The sequence below is a fragment of the Mustela nivalis genome (genome assembly GCF_964662115.1).
Source record: "Mustela nivalis genome assembly, chromosome: 17".
NCBI lineage: Eukaryota > Metazoa > Chordata > Mammalia > Carnivora > Mustelidae > Mustela > Mustela nivalis.
Window position 1 is genome coordinate 3,432,754 of NC_139036.1, and position 26,940 is coordinate 3,459,693.

At 44.9% G+C, this 26,940-nt stretch overlaps 1 long non-coding RNA gene across 1 annotated transcript in view; it reads right to left on the bottom strand.

Annotated features, from left to right (window-relative positions):
• Positions 1 to 5,082: 5,082 nt before the first annotated feature.
• Positions 5,083 to 26,940, bottom strand: part of LOC309851955 — a 54,367-nt gene continuing 32,509 nt past the window's right edge. Inside the window, exons 4-5 of the long non-coding RNA XR_014305009.1 lie at positions 6,223 to 6,328; positions 5,083 to 5,969 (exon numbers count right to left, since the gene is read on the bottom strand). This is a non-coding gene — a long non-coding RNA (uncharacterized lncRNA). The remainder of the gene's footprint in view (positions 5,970 to 6,222; positions 6,329 to 26,940) is intronic.

Sequence of the window (26,940 nt, forward strand, 5' to 3'; positions counted from 1 at the left end):
TCCCACTCCCTGGGGGTCTTCTGTGCTCTGCTGGTCCATTCCTCCTCCTCCCCGCCAAGCCCTGGCAACCACTCGTGTTTTCCTTTCTCCCTGGCTTTGCCTTTGTCATACATCTGGGATCGCACAGTACGGAGAATGCAGACTGGCCTCTTTCTCTCAGGGGTATGCACTTAAGGTTCTTCATGTCTTTTCATGCCTTCACAGCTCACTTGGTTTTAGCACGAACAATATTGCATTGTCGGGCTGTGCTAGTTTACTCACGTAGTGAAGTGACGCTCCGTATGGGAAGTGAAAATAAATGCAGTTCGTTTATTTATTTATTATGTTCATAAATGAACATCTGGGTTATGTATGACTTTTGGCAATTACGAATAAAGCTGCTACAAACATCCGTGTGCAGGTTTCCATGAGAACATACGTTTTCAATTCCTCTCGATGAGTACCAAGGAGCATGACTGCTAGATCATATGGAAAAAGTACTTTTTTGTTGTTTCGTTTTGTTTTGTTTTTCAAGTTTTAATTTAGATTCCAGTTAGTTAACAGACAGTGTAATATTAGTTTCAGGTATACAACTTAGTGATTCGACATTTATATACAACACCCCGTGCTCATCAGGACAAGTGCCCTCCTTCACCCTGTCCCCTATCTCACCCATCCCCCCACCATCTCCCCTCTGGTGACCATCAGTTTGTTCTCTGGAGTTCAGAGTCTGCTTCTTGGTTTGCCCCTCTTTGTTCTTTCTTTCTTTTTTTTTTCTTTTTTTAGAAAGCATTTTTTTAAAATTTTATTTATTTATTTGACACAGAGAGAGAGAGATCACAAGTAGTCGGAGAGGCAGGCAGAGAGAGAGGGGGAAGCAGGCTCCCCGCTGAGCAGAGAGCCCGATGTGCGGCTCAATCCCAGGACCCTGAGATCATGACCTGAGCCAAAGGCAGAGGCTTAACCCACTGAACCACCCAGGCGCCCCCCCTTTTTTCTTTTTACCCCTACGTTCATGTTTTGTTTCTTTAATTCCATGCAGAATAAAATCATATGGTATTTGTCTTTCTATGACTGATTTATCTCACTTAGCATAATATACTCAAGTTCTATCCATGTCACTGGTAAATGGCAAGATTTCATTCTTTTTGATGGCTGAGTAATATTCCACTGTGAATAGATATACTACATCTTCTTTATCCATTCAACAGTCGATGGACATTGGAGCTCTCTCCATAGTTTGACCGTTGTTGACAATGCTGCTACAAACATTGGAGTGCACATACCTTTCTGTATCTGTATCTCTGTATCCTTTGGGTAAATACGTAGTAATCCAGTATGTTTGGTTTTGAAAGAAACAACCAGACTGTCTTCGCAAGTGGCCTCACCATTTCCTATGTGAAATGGGAGGTCCTGGTGCTCCTCACCCTCGCAGTGCTTGCTGTGATCAGTGTTCTGAATTTGGGCCACTCTAACAGGCGTGCGGTGGCACAAGGTCACTGTTTTAATTTGCATTTCCATAATGACACATGAGCATCACCTCCCGTGCTTACTGCCAGCTGCCTGTCTTTATTGGTAAGGTCACAGTTAAAGTCTTTGGCACATGTTTGAATCACGTTGTTTGTTTTCTTATTGTGGAATTTTAAGAGTTCTTCCATATTTAGAATAACAGTCCTTTGCTGGACATACTGTTGCAAATATATTCCCCCCAGTGTCACATAACTGAATACGACAGTGACATATAACAACATGGATACACATCAAAAAGTACCGTGGGGCAAAAGAAAAAAGACCAAAAAAGTATACGATGGCATATATATGAGATGTAGGAACAAAGAAAGTTAATCTAAAGGGATAGAAACTAGAGCAATGGTTGTTTCCAAAAGTGGAAATATGGACAGGAGGGAACATTTGTGAGTGATTAAAACAGTCTGTATTTTTATTTGGGTAGTGGAAAACAGGTGTATAATTATGTTAAAAAAACTAATTAAACTTGGAGCTGTGCATCTTACTCAATATAAAATACACCACAACAAACAATACCAAAAACTTTTATTTTTTTTATACTACAAGAGGTGAGTTGGCCTGAATCAGTGTCAAAGGTCATTTTATGTAATCTTCTCAGATGTTCCAAAAACATCTAAGGCAAGTGGAACAAAATGAAATGAGACCTCCTAGGACCCGTGCAAATATTCTTCCACACTGCTTCCCCTTTGCCACCAGCAACCCTTCAATAATGAAGATTCTTTTTTTTTTTTTTCAATTTAAATTCTGTTAGCCAACTCATGATGGACTGTGAGTTGGATAATGAGGTTTCTACATGACACCCTTCAGGGGAAAAGAAATTGGTCCTAGATGGAAAGTCAGAATTCCATGAATGAATAAAGAACAGAAAATTGCAAAGATGTGAGTAAATGTAAGTGAAAATGGATTCTATAAAATATTGATATTAAGGAGGATTTTTAACTGTTTAAAATTTTTTATTATCTGAAACTTCACTGTTTTTTAAATAGCTACATTTTTTTAAAAAATTTGAGTCTTGTTAATCCACTATATTACATTACATTTCAGATGTATAACATAGGAGGATTTTTTTTCTTTTTTTCTTTAGAGATTTTATTCACTTATTTGAGACAGAGAGAGTGTGTGGGTACATGAGCAGGGGGAGTGAGAGAGGGAGAAGCAGACTCCCCACTGAGCAGGGAGCCCCATGTGGGGCTTGATTCCAGGACCCTGAGGTCATGACCTGAGCCAAAGGCAGATGCTTCACCAAGGCAGATGCTTCACCCACTGAGCCACCCTGGTGCCCCAAAGGAGGACATTTTTAAGTGAAAGACACCCAATAACAACATTAAAGTCCAGAAAGAGAAAAAAAATAATTTAAATATATTCTAAGGTTTGTGATTATCTGGGATGAGTCTAAAGACATTGATTAAATTTAGATTTTGATACATTGATAGCACATGTTGTAATTCCCAAGTAAAAACTAAAAGAAAATGAAACAGTGAAGATCTTCCAAACAACTGACAGAGAGGTTGGAATGATTTAACAAGTAATCATCAATCCAGAAGAAAGTAATAAAGGGTAGGTGAAAAGCACATAGAACCACAGGACAAATTGAAAGCATAAAATTAGGAGATATATATATATATATAATTGGTATGTATATATATCACTATATATATAAAATCATATATATATATATATATATACATATATATATATATATATATATGTATATATATATATATATATACACACCAATAATTCCAATAAATATAGATGGCCAAAATGCTCCAGGTAAAATAAAAAATTGGCAGGCTGGTTTCTGAGAGAAACATACAAGTTTTTAGAAGAGCTGAACATTTTTATTTATTTCTTTTTAAAAGATTTTATTTATTTATTTGACAGAGATAGCACAAGTAGGCAGAGCATCAGGGAGAGAGAGAAGCAGACTCCCCGCTGAGCAGGGAGCCCCATGTGGGGCTTGAATCCAGGACCCCAGGATTATGATCTGAGCCGAAGGCACTCGCTTAACCAACTGAGCCACCCAGGCACCCAGGGTTGAACATTTTTAGATGGAAAATATTATATTAAAAATGTGTATGTGTGTGTAAACCCAAGAGAATTGAAAGAAGAGACTCAAACACATTCCTTTCACGCCGGTGTTCAGGGTATCATTGTTCATAATAGCCAAAGGATGGAAACCTTCCAAGTGTCCATCGACAGATGAATGGGGAGAAAACACGTGGCCTGTGGGAACAATGGAGCTCTATTAAATCAGGAAATGGAATGAAATTCTGATACGTGCTACAACACGGCTGAAACTTATGAACATTATGTTACGTGAAAGCGCCAGGCACAAAAGAACAAACACTGTAGGATTCCGCTGACAGCAGGTTCCTACAAGAGGTGATGGGGGAATTTCCCCCCGGAGGAGGGGACGGGGAATCACTGTTTCATGGGTACAGAGTTTCTCTCTGGAATGATAAAAAGCTCTGCAAATGGAGGGCAGTGATGGCGGCACAACAATGTGAAAATCCTTCGTGCCACTGAGCTGTACACTTAGAAGTGCTAAATGGTAAATGTGACGTTATGCATCAGGTGTTTGTCACTCGGTTAATTGTAGAAACAAAAAAACTGACGGCAAAAGCAGCATTTCTAGAGAAATAAAATAGTGTCATTTCATATTGATAAAATAAATGCTCAATTCGCCAGGAAGATATAATGATTTTTTTAAAGATTTAATTTATTTATTTGAGAGAGAGAGAGCACAAAGGGAGAAGAAGAAGCAGGCTCCCTGCTGAGCAGGGAGACCGATGTGGGACTCAATCCCAGGACCCTGAGATCCTGGCCTGAGTCGAAGGCAGACGCTTCACTCAGGTGCCCCATGATTTTAAATACATATGAACCTCATAACATCATCTCAAAATACATGAAATAAAAATTGAGACAACTGGGGGGCCTGGGTGGCTCAGTCTGTGAAGCGTCTGCCTACAGCTCAGGTCATGATCCTGGGGTCCTGGGATGGAGTCCCATGTCGGGCTCCGTGCTCCGTGGGGAGCCTGCTTCTCCCTCTCCCTCTGCACCTCCCCCTGCTTGTGCACTTTCTCTCTCTGTCAAATAAATAAATAAATAAATAAAATCTTTTTAAAAAATTGACATAATTATGTTGAGAAGCAGACAAGTCCACAATCGTACTGGGGATATTTTAATACATCTCTCTTGGTCGTTGATAGAACAAACAGATGAAAAATCAATAAGAATATAGAATCACAACTGAAGAAAAAAAAAGAATCAACTGGAAAAATAAAGTGTATGTTTGAACAACACTTGAACTTGGCCAGGTAGGCACTTGTAGAACAACACACCCAACACTGCATAACACATCCTCTTTTCAGGAACACACAGGACCTTTACAGAAATGTCCTATACTGGACAATAAATCAAGTCCCAACAAGAGATGGCAATCAGACAAGCCATGTTATGACTACGACCAGTAATCAAGCCAGACACCAACAGCCTGCTTACAAAGACAGCTTGGTTCTAGCACGAGAGCCACTGGTGTAGAAAGAAGAGCCCAGAAACAGACCCAGGCATATCTGCCGTTTTTTAAAAAAGATTTTATTTATTTGTTTCCACAGAGAGAGAGAGAGAGAAAGAGAGTGAAAGCACACACAAGCAGGGAAGGGGGCAAAGGGAGAAGCAGACTCCTTGCCGAGCAGGGAGCCGGACATGGGACTCAATCCCAGGACCCCGGGATCATGACCAGTGCTGAAGGCAGACGCTTAACCCACTGAATCACCCCGACACCCCATGTCTGTGATTTTTTAACAGAAGTGCTGACCTAGGTTAGGTGGGGAAGGACGGGCTCCTTCAGAAAGGGTGCTGGGACAGCGAGGTCTCCATATGGGAAAAAAGGAGTCTTTTCCCTTATTGTACATAAATCAGCTTCAAGTAGCTTTAAGCTTCAAGGTCTAAATGTAAAAGATAATATTAAAATCTTTCAAAAGAAAACGTAGAAGAATACCTTCAAGCCCTCATCTTAAACAAGAGGCAGACAGTACTAACCCTGAATAAAGGGGTTCACAGAGCGGCTGAAACAAAAATTAAGAAGTTCTGCTCATCACACAACATTACACAATTGTTGAAATGGGTGACGGGAGTGGAGGGGTTTATTGTGTTTTCTGTCTGCTTGAAATGACAGTTAAAAAGTTTCTCATACAAGTCTCATAGGGCAAACTCTAAGAGCATGATGCAGAACAGGATATCTGTAGCTCACGTAACCCCCCAAAAGTGCGAGTACCTAGAACACAACAAGAACTCTAGTAATCAACAAGTAAGAGACAACCTCATAATAACTAGACAGAACAGGGGGCACCTGGGTGGCTCAGTCAGTTAATCGCCCAGCTCTTGATCTCAGCTCAGGTCTTGTCTCAGGATCGTGAGTTCAAGCCCTGCATTGGGCTCCACACTGGGCACGGAGCCTCCTTAAGAAACAAAACAAACAAAGTTATCCATTTATAAAAAATAACTAACTAACTAGACAAAACACTCGAACAGGCACTTCACAGAAGAAGAGATCCAAATGGCCAATAAGCATATTTTAAAATTCTCAATCTCATTAATAATAAAAAAAAAAAAAACGAAGACTTCAATGAGCTACAACGAACACTTACGGAATAGCTAAAATAAGAACACTCAGCATGCCAAGGACTGCCAAGGACGTGGCACAGTTCTCACCTACGACAGCCTGGCTTCCGTTGGCCACTTCGGAAAGTCAGGGGCATCTTCTACTGGCGAATCCAATTCTAGGCACACGCTGCGCAGAAACTCCAGCCCATGCGCACTGCAGGCACAAGAGAGATTACGTTATTCTCAGCAGTAAATAGGAAACCATCCAGCGTCCATCAACAGGAAAATGGAGGGACTGTGGGACATTCGTGCAAGAGAGCACTGCAGAGCAGCGGAAGCGAGGGAGCCACAGCTACACACCGCAGCACATGGCGACGCGAATTACCGTTACAAACATAACATCAAGCTGAAGAAGCAACACAGTAAATGCTTTAGTATGATTCCAATTATATAAAGTTTAAGCGCAGACAACACTAAATAATGCAATAAATAACAGCAAGTGTGGCATGAAAATGGTGGCGTAAAAGATAGAAGGTATAGAACCAGCGACTTACAGCCTTGTGATTTTTTTTTAATTTATTTATCAGAGAGAGAGGGGGGCGGAGAGAGCGAGCACAGGCAGACAGAACGGCAGGCAGAGGCAGAGGGAGAAGCAGGCTCCCTGCTGAGCAAGGAGCCCGATGTGGGACTCGATCCCAGGACGCTGGGATCATGACCTGAGCCGAAGGCAGCTGCTTAACCAACTGAGCCACCCAGGCGTCCCAACAGCCTTGTGATTTAAGGCAAAACTATCAGGTAGGGATTTTTGAGGGGCACTGATTTGCACTTGGTGATAGGCTGTAGGCTTATTGGTTATAGACATCGAGTTTGTTATCACAAACTCACTGGAATAGCAGCCCTGGAGCTTCGTGAGCGCTTAGGAACGTCTGTTCAAGGGGTGCTTGGTGGCTCAGTTGGTTAAGCATTGGACTCCTGGTTTGGGCTCAGGTCATCATCTCCGGGTTATGCGATCAAATCCCTGAGTCGGGCTCTGCGCTCAGTGGCGAGTCTGCTTGAGATTCTCTCTGTCTCCCCCGCCCCCATACCCCTCTCCCCACTCACATTCTCTCTCAGAAGGAGAGAAGAGTGACAGAGAGGGGGAGGAGAAGAAGGAGAAGAGTGATTTCTGTTCAAAAATAGGTTCCGGGCGCCTGGGTGGCTCAGTGGGTTAAGCTGCTGCCTTCGGCTCAGGTCATGATCTCAGGGTCCTGGGATCAAGCCCCGCATCAGGATCTCTGCTCAGCAGGGAGCCTGCTTCCTCCTCTCTCTCTCTGCCTGCCTCTCTGCCTACTCGTGATCTTTCTCTGTCAAATAAATAAATAAAATCTTAAAAAAAAAAAAGGTTCCTACTTTCTTCTCAGTTTTCCTGTAAATGTAAAACTGCTCTAAAAAACAAAACGTATTAATTTAAGAACTGTATACTCTGGAAATGAAGGGTATTCTTAAAAAAAAAAAAAAAAACCCTTGGAATCAGCATGGTCTTCGTTAAACAGGCACAAAATATAAGTGATAGCATTTCTGATCTTCATTCTCGGAAACGAAACCGGGTCTGTCTTCAGAAAGAATGTAAGGACGCCTAACTCAGGAAGTATGTGCTTCTTAAAATGGAGAGGAATTCCGGGTCCTGGTTGGAGAAACCAGGAGAGGAGGTTCAGCTGAGTGGGCAGGAAGAAAAAAGAAAAAAAGAAACAGATTCTGTAAGATGTGCTTTCTGAGGACACCTAAAATTGACTGAAATGCATAAGGTGAGGGACCTGGTGAAGTTTCATTGCTGGGGGAGCAGCAATGATCTAAAAATATTTCTGCTCATGCTTAATTAACACGCTCTAAATGGAAGCATTTTGGAGTGTTGACAGGGAGTATGATTACTCTAGGGAGGATTACGGGCATACATGGCTGTCGTATTTTGTTTTCAATTTATTTATTTTTTTTTCTTAAGTAAGCTCTACACCCAGCGTGGGGCTTGAACTCATGACCCTGGGACCAAGCATCGCACACTCCAGCTCTACTGACTGAGGTGGCCAGGCACCACCCCCCAACCCCCCAGCTGTTGTATTTTGACAGAACTGCGCGACAGGAGCTTTCAAAAGGGAACCATGGAGCGACCCCAGTTCAGATGTATTTTCCATTCAGATGCCTGTTTGATACCTTGAGGCCTCGGGTATTTCCAGAAACACCAGCCACTGTGCTCAGAATGGTAGCACACCTCTCCTCCGGATTACCCATGACAACACATCCAGGGCTGGGTACTTCAGAGCATCTCCCGCAATGTGGAAGACAGTCAGATCCAGAATGTCCACAAACAGAGAGGGAAGCGCTGGGAAGCAGAAGTCTGAGCCACACCGTTGACAAATGCACAATCTGTGTTCTCCCCCGGGGAGTGCTGGGCAGGCTGAGAAGGCCGGAGAGGCCCCCTCCCGGACCAGGGGGAGTTTCCCGGTGTGTCGGGAGGCTGTCATTGCCGTCGAGCCACTTACGCACAGTCTCTTTCAAGCAGCGGATATAACTGCCATGAGACGTTCGCTCGGGATGAAAGTTGGGAGAGAGTAAAGATAACAGAACAATCCGTCCGGAGATCTCAGCCAGGATCCACACCAGCACCGGCCGAGACTTGGCAGCCTGCGGACCACACGGCGCAGATCACCTTCTCCCGTTCTGTCCACCAAGAAGGAGAAGACCCCCAGGGTCAGGGATGCTTCTTCGAGCCTCGCTCCTTTCTCGGTGAGGGTGGGAGAGACAACCAGGCCTGATTCCGGCTGGACACCTCCCTCTGTGTTCATAGACTACAACGCTACACACGCACTACGAAGGGGTCATCGTAAGTAACCCACAGCACAATGTGAGCTGGTTTCACTTGCTTACTCAGACACGTCCTTTCGGGCGGCATTATTAACCATCTTCTAACATGTAGCACCCTGGGAGTCCAGTGGACATGCTCTTGAGAGAGCCGTAATTAGACCATGACTAAGTGCAGGCTTAGGCAGGTGGAAGCAGGTTGAAGTCAAAAGTCTGTTGCTATGACTCACTGACAGTCACTGACAACAGTAAAACGTCCAGGAAAATGTCTTCTTTTGATTGTTGCAGACACTCTGCAGCAGACTGCTTGGGGTTGCGTGGAAAGCAGGTTTTGCTGTGTCCTTAACTTGCAGTGCATATTTTCCACGCGAGGCTCTGCTGTGAGAACCGCTTGTCGACTATTCCAATCCAGTACTAGCCAATTAACCCCGTACTTTTTTCTTTTCCCATTTCCGACATTTCATTTTCTCTCCAATGATTCCTGTCTTCCTTGATGCAGTTTTTAATTTTTTAAATTTAAATTCAATTAGCCAACATAGAGTACACATTACTTTAGTCTCGATTCCCATTTAATCTTTCCACTGCTCTTTCTTGAGACTTTTCACTCACTTTCTCAGATTTCTTTTTTTTTTTTTTAAGATTTTATTTCTTTATTTGACACAGAGAGATCACAAGTAGGCAGAGAGGCAGGCAGAGAGAGAGGGGGAAGCAGGCTCCCTGCTGAGCAGAGAGCCCGATGTGGGGCTCCATCCTAGGACCCTGAGACCACGACCCGAACCGAAGGTAGAGGCCTAACCCACTGAGCCGCCCAGGCGGCCCACTTTCTCAGATTTCTAACCCATGCCTCAGTTGCTTTAATATCCCTGTGAATCCTTCAGTCTTTCAGCTAATACATTTCCAAAACCCCCAGGATGATCTGATTACGAAGCCTGCAAAACAGGCCTCCAATTCTTATAAACAATCACACAAGTCGCCTGTTAAGTGTACACATATCCACATGAACCAGCAAGACTTCCCCGCTCACTACAGACTTGCTCATTTGTGGGCCTGCGTGGTTATGTGCAAATCACCCTCAACAACCGAGCCGTTTCTCCTTTTTATGGTTACAGCACCAGATTTTTCAAATTATCCAATTATTTATGAAGTGCATCAGATAAACAAGAGTATAAGCAATCTTACATAAGTCTCACAAGAGAAATCTCCTGTTACTCTCATATTTTATCTTATACGGAATGCCTCTCATTATTATTATTATTATTATTATTATTATTATTATTTAAATTTAGAAGATTTGTGGGAGCCAGGTGGAAAAAGACATATACTGCTTGGCTTCACTTATATGTGAAATCTAAAAAAAATTTTCAAGTGGAACACACAGAAACAGAGGAGAGACGCGTGGCCGGGGTCTGGGGGTTGAGACGAATAGGGACTGGCTGGAAAAGGGCACGGGGGTTTGGTTATGCATGAATAAGGTGAGTAAGACAAAGATTCTGAAGGTCCAGTGTGACTAGCTGGTGACTAGACTTGGCAACGCTGCCTTGTGCAACTGAAATTTGCTGAGAGTAGAACGTGAGTGTTCGCACCACAACAAATCAGTACATGAAGGTACGGATGGGAGCTGATGACGCGCTCGTTAACTCTGTCGTAGGAATCCTTTTTCATTGTACGTGCGCAGCACATCATCACGGTGTACACTTCAGATCCATCACGATTTAACAGCTGGAGAAAAAGACTCAGGACCAATGTGGTTTTTACGGGGGTCAACCGTTTCCTTGTTCTCTGGTGTATCTTCTTTCGCATGGAATGATGACCGTTCCCCCTCACTTTCCACATCCACCACTGTAGAAAATGCAGGTAATATGGGGGGCGCCTGGGGGGCTCGGCTGGTTTAAGTGTCCTTCTCTTGGTTTCGACTCAGGTCATGATCTCGGGGTCGTGAGATGGAGTCCTTCGTTTAGCTCTGCACTCAGCGCGGAGTCTGCTTGTCCCTCTCTCTCCGCTCCTTTCCCCTCCCCCTCTCCCCCCTCCCCTCTTGCCCGTGCTCACACTTGCTCTCTCTCTCAAATAAATAAGTAAATAAAGTCTTGAAGAAAGAAAAAAGAAAATGTGAGTAATTTGGATAAACAAAAAAGAAGAAGAAGAAATAATATAAAATCATCTAAAATTCTATCCAGATATTATTCTCGTGTACATTCTCTTCCTGTGTAAGCAGGGAGGGGCTACAGTACTAACCCCTCTTTGTGAAGGAATCTCCCCTCTTAGAGCCCCCAGTGCTGCCTTAGCTGATAGCACATTCCACACGTCGCTTGGATTAGACCGAGGATGGGCGCCCTATCTGTATTAGTCAGGGTGTAGTCAGGAAAACAGACACCACCCTGGGCTCTTCAAGCCAAATAAAGAAACTTGGCTACACAGGAAATGGAAAAGCTGAGAGGCCAACCACAGGATGGTGAGGCAAGGGAGAGGCTGGCCACAGACGGACGCCATTGCTACCCTAGGGCTGAAGGGGCAGCAGGAAAGGGAGGTTTTATTGGAGCATGGAGGTTGGGCCAGCTGGAGCCAGAACCAAGGAGAGGGATCTCCAGGGAGCTGGAACCACAGGGGGAGGGTCTGTTTGGAGGGAGCAAGAGAGCACAGAAAAGAAGGAGCTGTAGTCAAGGACTTCACAGGAACAGAGAAATGGGAAATGTGTCATTCTCTCCCCTTTCCCCACTCTCCGATCATCTGCCACTGCCACTTCTTAGCCAAATTTACCCAGAAGCCTCCAGGCTAAGGAACTCGGGAAACACAGAGTAGGGAAGTGGGGATAGGAGCAGTAGGGTGAGCACAGACAGGCGGACGTCCAGCCGTCGTCTAAGGGCTAGTCACACAACATCACCTGTTCCTATCAAAAGGGGTTAAGCGGAATCTAGCCATGAGGAAATAATTAGGCAAATCCAAAATTGAAAGACATCATGCAAACAACTGGCCTAGACTTTCCGAAAAAGTCAATGTCCTGAAAGATGAAAGATAGCCAGGGAGCTTGCCTAAATAGAAGTACTTTAGGGAGACATAACTAATTCCTACTTGTGATCATGGTTTGAATATTGGATCCAAAAAATCATGTATGAAGGACATTATTGGGGCAACTGCGGAAGCAAAAAGGGGAATTGAACCAACCGGTTCTTAGGAATTTGGACCTAAAAACACTAAACGAATTTTCAAGTTAGCAGTAAAATTGGAGGTGACAGAAAATCATGGGAGGATCGTGAGTGGACGATGAGTGGACCGTGCAATCCAAAATATGTGCTGGGAGAAAAGACAGGGCAGATTATTTGCAAAAACAGCTGCCAAGGATCCTTCCCATCTTTGGAAGCACAAGCCACTTCTCCATTCAGGAGGTGAAATCCTTACCACAGGGACTTGCTCTCCCAACAAACTGCAGCGGAAGTGACATGGTGTCGGTTCTACACCTAGAGCTCAAGGCACCTGACAGCTTCTGCTCTACCTCTCTTGGAGCCCTGAGCTACCACATAAAGAAGCCCTGCTGGAGAGACTGGCCCCACTAGCCCCTTGCTGCTCTGGACACCTTAGCTGAGGAGCTACACATGGAGTGCAGCCCTCCACATCCTCCAGGCCCAGTCCAGCTGGCCCAGAGATGAGCAGAGATGAGCCGCTCTTGCTAATCCCTTGGCCAATTACATCATCATGAGCCAATAAATAAATGGCGATTGTTGCTTTAAGCCAGTGAATTTGGGGAAAGTTTACGATATGGCCGATATCGTAATGAGAGCAGACAGAGACACAGAGATGCCTGGAGGGAGAGTAAAAAACCGCTGGAGTTTTATCTTTCCAGTTCATTCCTCCTGCAGGCTCAAAACAGCCCCTTTCCTTCCCTGAGTTAAACTGAACAAGTCTCTGTTCCTTGCAACAAAGACAGGCAGGCACATATGTCCTTCCCTGTCCTTTCTTTTCTCGGGTGTTTTCGTCTTCCAAAGATTCTGGATGAGCATCTCCTATTTCTGCTCTCCACATTCATCCCCCTTTACTGAGTAACAGCCCTTGGTTTTTAAAAATGGTTTGTGGCGAAATGCATCATGCAAATAGAAGGGGAATAAAATCATTTGTGCAATACAGATATTAATAGGGCATACAATCACATGGCCAGTTTGAGATATAAAACATGGCCAGTCCTCCTGGGGCCTCTGTCTGCCCCTCCTCGGTTGTAGTCTCTTCTCTACCTGCAGCAGTGACCACTGTGATGACTTCTGTGTCGATCATTTCCATTTTCCCTTTCAGCTTTCCGCCCACATAGGCATCTCTAAGTATCTACTACGTTTGGAAAATCTGAGCAGCAGGCAGCCCTCAAGGACTGTAAGGAAAGGCTGATGCCACCATTGTTGGACAGAAGCTCATGGAGAAGCATGGACCAGGTTTTAGGTGTCTGGCCAGGAGCGGGAGGGTCAGGGGGTGACAGTTCTGCATTTTCAGTTCACCATGTTCTTCCCTTCCAACATTTCTAGATGACACATGCAGAACATCAGGCAGCGGGACATGCAGAAATGAGCCGGAACTTCACAAAAACTCGGGTCGGACTCTGGGCATTCATCCTTGGCTTAAGGTCAGTGTGGTGGTAGCGGGTTAATAAGAGACACCGCAGCCGTCGCCATGTCTCTCTGTGGTCACAGTGCTTCGATTTGAACTGTCACCTTCTGCCTCTAGGGCACAGCTGCCCCCTTGGACTCTCCCACCACTTTTACCCTAAGGATCCCCTCCACCTCTCCCCTGGCTCGGATGCCGATCTGAGGTGCCCCCATGCCTTCTTGTTCAAGAAGCACAGCCTCCAGTAGCTTTGCTCTGAGTGCATGGGAGGGAAACACTTTGAAATCTGGCATGTCTGAAATGTCTTTACTCATTTTCATATCTGATTGATAATTCAGCTGGGTGACGAGTAGTAGGGTGGAAACCACTCTTCTTCAGCATTTTGAAGGCGCTGCTCACTGTCCGCTTGCTCCCAGCATTGGCTAGCTAGAGCACGCAAAGACAAGCCTCACTTTCCATCCTCTGCCCACGACCCTTACATTTCTCTCCACCCCCGCCATATTGTAGGATCTCTTTGCCCCAGTGTTCTGGAATTTCATGATGAGTATCTTGGTGGGTCTCTTTTCATCCTTTTCTCTTGGGCATTTGAAGGACCCTTTCGATTTGGAACCTCAAGTCCTTCAGCTGTGGTAACTGCTTCTGTTTTGTTTCATTGATGACCGCTTCCCCCTCTCTCTTTCTAGAACTCTATTATTCAGATGGTGAATCTCCCGGGCTTCTCGTTTTCTCTCCCATTTCCCATCTCTTTGTCTTCCTCAAGGATTTCCTCAAACTGACTCTTACAGTACATTTTTCAGGTCTACTCTCCTGCTTTAACTTTGAAGGGCTCTTCTCTTGAAGTTATGATTTCATCGTCCTCTTCTTATAATATGAGTGCAATACATTCTTATGGCTTTATGAATATATGAGTGATAGATTTACAGAGTTTTCAAATACCTATATTCTGTGGGGTTGTTGGTTTTGGTTTTGTTTGCCTCTGTTTGGGGCTGCTTTTGATGTCCGAAGGAGCCTCTGCTTCTTCTGAGAACTGCCTCCTCTCACATTCTCAACCCACATGAATGGGTTCACCATTTGCTAATTCTTTTGTTGTGTATAATATGTTTTACTTGGCCAAGCCTTGGTTTCCTCATCTGTTAAAATGAGGACAGGATCTATTTCCACAGAGTTGTCAAGAGGATTAAGTGAAATAATACTGAAGACATGAACTGTGTGTCTTTGGGTGTGGGGAGACTGAACTGCCCAAGGTCACACGTCTTATCATAGAACTCAAACTCAGATTCCTAATCTGACATGGAATTAGTACTCAATAAATTTTAGCTATTGACATTATTTCATATTTCAGTTGGAACCCACACCATCTCTCAGCTGAAGAGGGAAAGGAGTACATGACCCAGGCCCGGTGAAAGAGATTTAGCACTGGGATTTCGGCTGGAACGATTTGGAAGGAGAGACTCTTTTTCTGTAATATAACCGCAGAGCTGCTGGTAGGCCCTCTGATGGCTAATTTTACATGTCAGCTTGACTGGGCCACAGGATGCCCAGGTGGGTGGTTAGACATAATTTCTGGGTGTGTCTGTGAGGGTGTTTCCAGACGAGATCAGCATTTTAATGAGTGGATTGAGCAAAGCAGATGGCCCTCCCCAGTGTGGATGGATGTCATCCAACCTGCTGAGGGCCTGTGGAGAACAAAAAGGTGGAGAAAGGTTGAGTTCATGGTCTGCCTGACTACTTAAGCTGGAACATTCATCTTCTGCTGACCTCAGCACTCCTGGCTCACAGCCCTCCAGAACCAGCCTGGATTTACACCATCAGCTCTCCGGCCCCGAGGCCTCCAAACTACACCCCTGGGCTTTCCTGCCTCTGTTTGTCTGGAGAACTCTGATGCACCTGTTTAACGACACTTGCGGAAAGTGTACCTGAAAATAACACCAACACAAAATAAGACTGAACTAAGAGACAGAAGCATGTTCCTGAAGACGACCCCTGAGCACCTGTGTCCAGCCTGCCTGAAAGCATTCTACTTCCTGACCTCCCAGGATTATGAATCAAGATATTCTTTTTCTTTCTCTTAAATCACTTTTAGTTGAGTTATTGCAATAGAAAGAATCCCTTGTAACACAAAAACTGCTTCAGAGCCATGATTTCACTTTGCATATCACTATCATATTTTCATGGTGCTCTTTTGCAACATTATTTATGTCTGATATTATAATCTCTCCTATCAAGCCCATATTAGGGCAGACAAATTATTTTCAATTTTTCAGTGCTATAAATAACAATGAAATGAATGTCCTTATACCAAATTTGTGCATATATCGCAATTATTTCCTGAAAAGAAAATTCCTAGAAGTGGAACTTCTGGGTCAAAAGATATGAAGACTTTGGCCACACAGAGTGAAAGTGACCCCCAAAATGCGATGCCAATTTACTCTTACACCAGAAACACAGGAGAATGCCTATTTCCTCTGCCTGCAATGGCTAGTACCTTTCTTTAAAAATATATATATATATATATATATATTTATTTATTTGACAGAGAGAGGGAGAGAGAGCACAAGCAGGGGGAAAGGCAGGCAGAAGGAGAGGGAGAAGCAGGATTTCCGCCGAGCAGGGGAGCCCGATGCAGGCCTTGATCCCAAGACCCTGGGACCATGACCTGAGCTCAAGGCTTATGCTTAACCAACTGAGCCACCCAGGCACCCCAGCTAGTATCTTTTTTTTTTTTTTAAGATTATTTATTTATTTATTTGTCAGAGAGAGAGTGAGCGAGAGCGAGCACAGGCAGACAGAGTGGAAGGCAGAGTCAGAGGGAGAAGCAGGCTCCCTGCGGAGCAAGGAGCCCGATGTGGGATTCGATCCCATGACGCTGGGATGATGACCTGAGCTGAAAGGCAGCTGCTCAACCAACTGAGCCACCCAGGCGTCCTATATCTTTTTTTTTTTTTTTAAGATTTTATTTATTTATTGGACAGAGAAAGAGATCACAAGTAGGCAGAGAGGCAGAAAACAGGCTCCCCACTGAGCAGAGAGTCCGATGCGAGGCTCGATCCCAGGATCCCTGGATCATGACCTGAGCCAAAAGCAGATGCTCAAGGCACACCCCCCCCCCTTCGGTAACATTTTATTCAGGAATCCTGCAACTATATTCTGAAGCTGGTTCTTCTGGTATTTCTATCCTCTCAGGTTTCATTCTAACGTCATAAAACGAAGTAACAAATGCAGAGGTTTGAGGAGGGACAAATCTGAGTTTGGGTCTGAGTGATTCGATGGTCCATTTAATCTTCCTAATGTGAAGAAGGGCACCCTGTGGGAAGGGGGACGACTGAATCCCACAGAACCTGGGAAGGCTCAGTCCTTGCAGAGTCAAGACACCACAAACGCTGTGGATAAGACCCAAGGCCAAGAGGAGGGGGTTCTTCAAAGCGAGGCACTAGGGCATCAGACCACCAAACACCTCCCTAGCCCACCTATACCTGCTTGCCATGGGTCTTCCCACAGCAAGATGAGAGCACACGGAAATAACTGGGGGAGGAGGGGTGTGCTGAAAAAAACTTTTAAAATACACTTCTTGACAAGGTGAACAGTCGTGTCCTTCTTCTGATGTTTCTTTGATGGGAAGGAAGCTTAGTCCCTATAAGGTTCCAGGTCTCAAGGACAATGGAATGCCATATCTCGTTGGTAATTACGGGTAGAATAAAATGGGAATGCCTCACTTAAGCCCTCCATTTATTTTCTTCTTGGGGCCCAGCATGCCTACAGAGACCACGAGTGCTCAGCTACTGCCCTCCAAGCTTTCAGTTGTATGGAGAGGTGTGGGGAGGCCCCGTGTGGCAGATGTTCTCCTTACTCTGGGTTGACCCAAGTTCACCCAAAACATAAAGGCTTCAAACAAACATTTTATTTTGCTCACGGATTCTGTGGGTCTGGAATTCAGGTGGGGACACAGCAGAAAGGGCCCGTCTTTGCTCCATGATCTTTGGGGCCTCAGGTGGGAAGGCTCGCTGGCCGGAAGACCCATCTGCTAGAGGCTGGGTTCACATGAAGCTGCCTTCACTCTCATGTCCAGCACTAGATGCTGGCTGTCTGCTGAGACCTCTGCTGGAGCTACTAACTGTGGCACCAACACGCAGCGGCCTCTTTCTATGGCCCAGGCTTAGATGTCTGACCCTGCAGCTCCGGGCTCCAAAAAGGAGTGTAGAGCCAACAGAGGTGGAGCTGCAGTATTGTTTCTGACCTGGTGCCAGAATTCAAACAAAGTCTCCATCAGACTCCACTGGTCACACACGGAGTTACAAACCCGCCTGGGTTCCCTGGATATCTCTTCATACAAGGTCCAGGGCGAGGGGGAGACACATACCCCACCTTTCCATGGACAGAGTGTCACAGGATTTGTGGACATGTTCTAAAACTGCCCCAGGGCAGAATCTTAAGGACCCTAAGAACTGGTACGAGGGACAGAGAAACAGACAAGGAGCAGCTCTCCAGAGCTACACGGCTTCTCCCAGCTGTACCTCCAGGTGACCGTGGGCAACAGAAGGGAACTCAACCATCTCCCACAGCGACCATCTCAAAGGAGGGAGGGGAAGGGGGGGCGGGGGCAAACTCTCCCAGCACCCTTCCCCCATCCTTCTGATACTACCCAAAAGCTAGTCGCACAACCAATCCAACCACAGTTTCTTTTAGGACTTTGCCCAAACCAAGAAAACCTTTCTTCAAGAACTGGACCTTTTTCAGGATAAAAAGAGGTGGTATAAGTCAACGGCTTCTTTCTGTAATGGTCTCTCCTTTATTATCAAGCCAAATTAGAACTAAGAGATATTCACAGTATCTACAGGAGTTTCAACCCTCCCCACTGAGATAAATCTCTTGTTTCTCAACCTTCAGGTATTTTGGGTGCTTCCCTCCCGTTTCTTGGAAATGTGCCTCTGGGCTGAGGGGGAGTGAGCACGCAGATCCTTCCAAGGGACAGAAACGAGGGACAGCGGCGACGGCCTCCTCGCTACACGTGTGAACGCCTACTCATGACTGTTCTTTCATGGGGGACGGCCAGGGGCCAGTTCGAGGACAACTCCCTCTTCTTCTTGAATAGGCACAATAAAGTGGAAGTAAGCACAGCTGCATAGGGTGGACAGTCAAAGAAGAGAGTTCCAGTGGGAATTCTGCAAACAGCCACGGTCCTGGATGCTGCAACATCTGTTCTCTGCGAGGAGGGTAGGACCCTGCTACCGGGGTACACGTACCGTCGGTCATCTCCACCTTTTGCTCCATGAGGGAGAAGCAGTTTTATGGGGAATGTCAGGTGGTCTTTAGGCTCATAAAAAGGAATTCTGAGAATCATGAGGTGGAATTATTTTGAGTGCCAGTTACAGAAACTCACAGAAGCCAGCTTATGTTGGTGAGGGAAAGCGTGCTGGAAGGGCCCTGGTGTTAGGCAGAGCTACATCAGGGTCTCCAAAACAGGTGCAGAGAAGGCCTGGACTGGGACCCAGGAAGTCCCCTTCACCTCACTGGTCTGAGCTGGCGTCTCCTGGCCTTCCTTCCAGATTCCTGGCAATGACCGGCCAAACCCTAGTCAGGTGCTTATCTCTGCAGCAATGAGCTGCCCCCAGGAACAGGGCGTGAACCTGGCTCCTCTCCTGGTTCCCCTGGGGATGAGGGAGGTGAGGTTCCGAGAAATCTGGGGAGGGGAACAGCGCAGTAGATAAGCAAACCCTCTGGGTGACTCAGAGCCCCCAAGCCTCACAGACACAGAACTTAGAGAAGGAAAAAAAAAAAGTGGGGAATGGGCAGACTTCTTGATTTGGCCACATATTCTTTTTTTTTTTTTAAACGTGGCTACTAAAAATTATGTTAGATTTATTTTAAATTAACATAGGAAAACTATCACTTTATGGCCCATAAAAAGAAATTTCACCTATATTGGATGTATATTAGTCATAGGTTATTAATTTTATAATTAAAATTCCACGGGGACGCCTGGGTGGCTCAGTGGGTTAAGCCGCTGCCTTCGGCTCAGGTCATGATCTCGGGGTCCTGGGATCGAGTCCCGTATCGGGCTCTCTGCTCAGCAGGGAGCCTGCTTCCCTCTCTCTCTCTGCCTGCCTCTCCATCTACTTGTGATTTCTGTCTGTCAAATAAATAAATAAAATCTTTAAAAAAAATTCCACGTATACAGTACATGGACTTGTTTTTTCATATTTAATATACAATGGGTATATGCATGGCACACAAAAAAATGAGGGATCGTAATTGAAAGCCAGAGCCCTAGCCCAGTCCATTGCCACTTCTCACCCATCTGTTACCTCCATATCACTGAGTAACATGTCTGTGTTCTTTATCTAGCTTTAGAAATTTTCTCATGATTTACAGCTAGGATGGCCAAGAATGCAGATCAAACTCACCATCCTTTCACTACTTGTATCATTTAAAATTTTTTACTTCTGGGATATTTAAAAGATAAATTGTAACTTCTATTTTTTGGTCATAACTGGTTCACGTGTTGCCTCTTGATTTGCCTCTCAGATGAAGAGAATTCCTCCGTCTACAGTTCTTTCTCCTTCTCATCAATCCTTTTTTGGCAGTTATAATCTTTTACTTTCATGTTGTCTAGGTGGATTAAAATTTACACTGCTGAATATTGAAGTTTTTGGCCAAGACGAAAAGCAATAAATATTAATTCTATGACTTAGAACCATGCTACTTGCACAGGCAGCAGTATCCTGAAGCCAAACTTGATTTTCTGTGGGCCAGTGGCCACATATTCTAGATGCTCCCCTGGGGGCGGATGAGGCTGGATTCTGTCCTAGGAGTAACCAGCATCCTGGCCATTTCTCATCTGGCGACCAGCTGCCCCATGAGGTGGTCTTCTCGTCACAAAACCATACTCGCTGAGGCTCCTCCTTCCCAGTGCCTTCCAATACCACCTGTGCGGGCAGTGGGGTCACGCAGCTAGCCGGGTGGAAGCCTGGAGGCACGGGGGGCCCCCACCTGGGAAAACCCTCCTGAGGATGATCCAACCGCGAGAATTCTGAATGATTCAGATCCACTGGTGGTAGTGCGGCCAGGGAACGGGATGCAGGTCACAGCAGGCAAAGGTGTATGGATTCGGACCCTGCAGTGGGAGCCCAGGCACCTTCAGCCAGGGCGACCTTCAGCCCGGGCGAAGGTGTAGAGAAGCTGAAGGAGTCAACAGACCTTTAACAGATGATACCAGCAGGGCTTGGCAGAGGGAGGAGGCAAGAGCGACTCCCAGATTCTGGCTGGCACGACTGAATGGGTGATGGACAGGATCCACGGGGCTGAGAACACTGCACCAGGACCAGGATCCGGGAGTAAGATGATGAGTCGGGTTGGACATGTTGAGGTGGAGGTGCTTCTGTAAGGGCATCCCTGGAGGAGAGAGTGGGCTGACCCCCACCCCGACACAGTGCTCTAACCCAATGGAATCTTGTGCCACAGCCTCCCGACTGCCCTGCCCAACTCCGATGGCCTCCTCCATTCCACTGACACACCAACTGCCAGGAATGTTCCAAAACGGCACTGCCCAGATTGAAATTTTCATTCATTTCATGGTAATATTTCCCAGCAAGGCACACACACCTGTTGTTTCCCTGGTACATCAGACTGGACATGACAGAGGGTCAGATATTATCTAACCTGCCGCTGGCATAAACAGGCATGATCCTAAAAATCTCCATTTTTAACTCTCCACCGTCCACAAACCTGCTGTGTGAGATCTCCCTTCTATACATCTGGATTACACGACAACCTGTCACTTTCTTTTAAAATTTTTATTGAACCTGAAGATGCATGTAAGAAAGTACACCCTGGGGTACATGCTCAGTGAATTTTCACAAACTGAAGATAGCTGCATCATTAGCATCTAATCCTACAGGTTTCCGTGTCACTCTGGCTGTTAGAACAATGACAGTTTTGGATATTAATAGGTCTAATCTAGGACCAAATGTCTACTTTTCATCCAGTTCAAAGCTTATTCCCTTTCCCCCGAACAAGGCCTAAGACTCAGAAACTCATTAAAATTCTTGTCCTGATGTGATTTAATATATATCAAATTATATAATAATATATAATATTAATAAATAAATTACAAATAATATAGAATAATAAATTAATTAATATTTATAATAATATATAATATAAAATAATAATATAAATAAATAAATAAACGAATAAAACTTTTCGAAAAATGACCATATAGTCTCTTCCTGATTGAGCCTTTCCTTCCGTTAAACGTATATCAGAAGAGAACTAAAACTGATCAATGCAAAAGAAATGCCAGAATTAGAAAATTGGAAAGTCACCATTCTGGAATCCCTAATGAAACAACAGATCTAGTGGGAAGCATGTGGCCATGAACTGCAAGGAAAGTCATCAGGTGAGGGGCCGATGGGGTGAGCTCCGGCGGAGGGATTGAGCTGATCACAATTAAACTCAGACTAAACTCAGTGATGAAGTCCAGCATTCGTAGAAGAGATTCAGCCAAATACCATGTTCCTTCTGATATGACGCAACAGGAAAACCACAGTTCCATCTGTCAGGACTTTTACCAAAAGAAAGAAAGGGAAAACTGCACCCAAGTCTAACCAAACTTCTAGATCTATTACCAGAAAATTACAGAAGCGCACTACACCACGTTGTGAGAATGCTGTCAGTCCAGTCCAGCTTGTGGGAAATTCTACAGAACACGTGGCTCAATTTTCCAACAAATATAAAGGCACTTAGAGGTGTGAATTAAAAGGGATAGTGCCAGACAGTTTCTGAGGGGGGTGAAGAAATGGTTCTGTAACCTGAGTGTGGTAGGAGTTACATGAATCTACCTATGCGTTAAAATATAATTATATACCCAAAAGTCAATTTTACCATATGATATTTACTTTTTAAAAGATTATTTGAGAGAGAGAGAGAGCAGGGGGAGGGAGAGGCACAAGCAGACTGTCCTGAGCGCTGAACCCCAAGTGGGACTCAAGCTCACAAGCCCAAGATCATGACCTGAGCCGAAACTAAGAGTCAGACACTTAACCGACTGAGCCACCCAGGCTCCTCTACCATATAATTTAAAAACAAAAAAAAATTTCAGCAGCATGAAAGGTTACAAAAGGGACTAAGAAGGGATGCCTGGATGGCTCAGTCAGTTGGGCATCTGCTTTCTGCTCTGGTCATGCTCCTGGGGTCCTGGGATCAAGTTCCGCATTGGGCTCCTTGCTCAGTGGGGAGCCTGCTTCTCCTTCTGCCTGCTCGTCCTGCTTGTGCTCTCTCTCTCTCTCTCTGACAAATAAATTTTAAAAATCATAAAAGAATAAACTGTGGAGAACTACTAGAGATTACTAAAAGACACAAGTCGAGCAAATACAGCATGCAGTCCTGTTTGACTCTGGATTAAAAAAACTGACTTTTTAAAAATTAGAATTCAATTTCATTAACAGAAATTATATTATTAGTTTCAGAGGTGCAGTCTAGCAATTCATCAGTTGCATGTAACACCTGGTGCTCATCACAGCGTGTCCCTTCCTTAATGCCCATCACCCAGTCACCCCCTCCAGCAACCCTCAGTTTGTTTCCTAGTTAGGAGTCTCTCATGGTTCTCTCTCTCTGATGACTTCCCATTCAGTTTTCCGTCCCTTCCCCTATGATCCTCTGTGCTGCTTCTTATACTCCCCGTATGAGTGAAACCATATGATAATTGTCTTTCTCTGATTGATTTATTTCACTCAGCATAATCCCTCTGGTTCCATCCACATTAATGCAAATGGTAAGTATTCATCCTTTCTGATGGCTGCGTAATATTCCACTGTATATATCAATCACACCTTCTTTATCCACTTATCTGTTGATGGACGTCTTGGCTCTTTTCACAATTCGGCTATTGTGGATTACTGCTGCTATGAACATTGGGGTGCACGTGTCCCCTTCTTTTCACTACATCTGTATCTTTGGTGTAAATACCCAGTAGTGCGATTTCCTGGGTCATAGGGTAGCTCTGTTTTCAACTTATTGAGGAAACTCCATGCTGTTTTCCAGAGTGGCTGCACCAGCTTGCATTCTCACCAACAGTGTAGGAAGGTTCCCCCTTCTCTGCATCCTCACCAAAACTTGTTTCCTGTCTTGTTAATTTTAGCCATTCTGACTGGTGTGAGGTGGTATCTCACTGAAGTTTTGATTTGCATTTCCTTGATGCCGAGTGATGTGGAGCACTTTTTCATGTGTCTGTTGGCCATCTGGATGTCTTCTTTGCCAAAACGTCTGTTCATGTCTTCTGCCCATTTCTTGATTGGATTATTTGTTCTTTGGGTGTTGAATTTGGTAAGTTCTTTACAGATCTTGGATACTAGCTCTGTATCTGATATGTCGTTTGCGAATATCTTCTCCCATTCCATAGGTTGCCTTTTAGTTTTATTAACGGTTTCCTCTACTGTGCAGAAGCTTTTGATCTTGATGAAGTCCCAATAGCTCATTTCTGCCCTTGTTTCCCTCGCCTTCAGAGACGTGTCTTGCAAGAATTTGCTGTGGCCGAGGTCAAAGAGGTTTGCTGCTTGTGTTCTCCTGTAGGATTTTGATGGATTCCTGTCTCCCACTTAGGTTTTTCATCCATTTTGAGTTTATTTTTGTGTGTGGTATAAGAAAATGGTCCATATTTAATTGCATCAAAAACTGTAATACCTAGGAATGAACCTAACTGAAGAGGTAAAGGATCTGTACTCAGAAAACTGCAGAACATGCATAAAAGAAATTGTGGAGGACACAAAGAAATGGAAAAACATTCCATGCTCATGGACCGGAAGAAAAAATATCGTCTAAATGTTGATGCTACCAAGAGCAATCTACACATTCAGTGCAATCCCTATCAAAATACCATCAACATTTTTCCCAGAACTGGAACAAATAATCCTCAAATTTGTATGGAATAAGAAAAGACCCTGAATAGCCAGAGGAGTGCTGAAAAAGAAAACCAAAGCTGGTGGCACCATGATACCTGACTTCAGGCTCTATTACAAAACCGTCATCATCAAGACAGTACAGTACTAGCACAAAAACAGACATGTAGATCAATGGAACAGAATGGAGAACAAAGAAAGTGACTTTTTAAAAGACTTCTTTAAAACACTAAGGACACTACATCTGGAATGAATGATGTACTATATGTTGGCTAATTGAATTTAAATTTAAAAAATAAAACACTGGGGAAAATGTCAATGTGTACTGACAAGTAAAGAGCATGATGCTATTATACAGCATGGTGTGATAAATGAGATGCTGATAATAAAGCCCTTATCTGTGAGACAGACTTCAAGGTGAAGTGATGTGATGTCTGGGATGTCTGGGATGTGCCTTCAAATACACACAGTATAGTAAATGCATAGTGGAGGACAGAATGAAGCAGAAGAGGGGGTTTTGTCTCTTTGTTCAATCTGTGCCCTCAATATCTACCTATTGGGGTGTGTGGCACACAGTGGATACTCAGCCAACATTAGCTGAATGGAGGAATAGCCCATATGAGTTGTCACTCCTGTCACTGCCTGTTCCCCAAACTGCCACGACACACGGCTCTACCAACCCTTCTCCGTCTTAGCTCTCCTGTCACCCCTAACTCCTCTGGCAGCCAGCCCTGCCACTGCTTGTTGGTGAACCCAGGTCTAAAGTCATGCTCGGTTTGCCTTCAGCTCAGGTCATGATCTCGGGGTCCTGGGATCGAGCCCTGTGTTGGGCTCCCAGCTTAGCGGGGAACCTGCTTCTCCCTCTCCTCTTGCCTCTCCCCCTGCTTGTGCTTTCTCTTCCTGTCTCAAATGAATAAATAAATAAAATCTTTTTTAAAAATTAAAAAAAGAATAAAGTCATGCTCAGGAGCACCTGGGTGGCTCAGTCGATTAAGAATCTGATTCCTCAGGGGCGCCTGGGTGGCTCAGTGGGTTAAGCTGCTGCCTTCAGCTCAGGTCATGATCTCAGGGTCCTGGGATCGAGTCCTGCATCGGGCTCTCTGCTCAGCAGGGAGCCTGTTTCCTCCTCTCTCTCTCTCTCTCTCTCTCTGCCTGCCTCTCTGCCTACTTGTGATCTCTCTGTGTCAAATAAATAAATAAAATCTTAAAAAAAAAAAAAAGAATCTGACTCCTCAGATACATTCGTTAGATTACTCCTTTCTGCCCGTGGACAGAGCCGAACAAGCATCGCTCAAGTCTCCCCTCCCACCACCGTCATGTCCAAATCAGAGTCTCCCAAAGAGCCTGAACAGCGGCAGAAGCTCTTCACGGGAGGTCTGAGCTTTGAAACAACTGATGAGGGTGTGAGGAGCCGTTCTGAGCACTGAGGAGCACTTACGGACTGTGTGGCTATGAGAGATCCAAACACCAAGTGCTCCAGAGGCTCTGGGCTTGTGACATATGTCCCTGCGGAGGAGGTGGAAGCAGCCATGAATGCATCCACACAGGGTGGACAGAAGATTGTGGAACCAAACAGGGCTGTGTCGAGAGAAGATTCTCAAAGATCTGGTGCCCACTTAGCTGTGAGAAAGATTTTTGTGGGTGGCATTAAAGAAGTCACTGACGAATGTCATCTAAGAGATGATTTCGAACAGTGTGGGAAATCGAAGTGACTGAGATCATGACTGACCAAGGTAGTGGCAAAAAGAGGGGTTTTGCTTTTGTAACATTGGATGACCCTACTCTGTCGACAAGACTGTCATTCAGAAATCCCATCCTGTGCATGGCCACGGCTGTGAAGTGAGGAAAGTGCTCTCTAAGCAGGAGGTGGCTCGTGCTTCATCTGGCCAAAGAGGTCGAAGTGGTTCTGGAAACTTTGGTGGTGATCGTGGAGGTGGTTTTGGTGGGAATGACAACTTTGGTCATGGATGAAACTTCAGTGGTTGAGGTGGCTTTGGTGGCCGTCAAGGTGGTGGTGGATATGGTGGCAGTGGGGATGGCTATACCGGATTTGGTAATGATGGAAGCAACTTTGGAGGTGGCGGAAGCTATAATGATTTTGGCAATTACAACAATCAATCCTCAAATTCTGGACCCATGAAAGGAGGCAATTTTGGAGGCAGAAACTCTGACCCTTATGGTGGTGGAGGCCGATAATTCACCAACATGGCTATGGTGGTTCCAGCAGCAGCAGGAGCTACGGCAGTGGCAGGTTTTAATTACTGCCAGGAACAAAGCTTAGCAGGAGAGGAGAGCCAGAGACGTGATAGGGAAGCTACAGGTTACAAAAGATTTGTGAACTCAGCCAAGCACAGTGGTGGCCAGGCCTAGCTGCTACAAAGAAGACATGTTTTAGACAATACTCATGTGTATGGGCAAAAAAACTCGAGGACTGTATTTGTGACTAATTGTATAACAGGTTATTTTCGTTTCTGTTCTGTGGAGGGTGTAAAGCATTCCAACAAAGGGTTTTAATGTA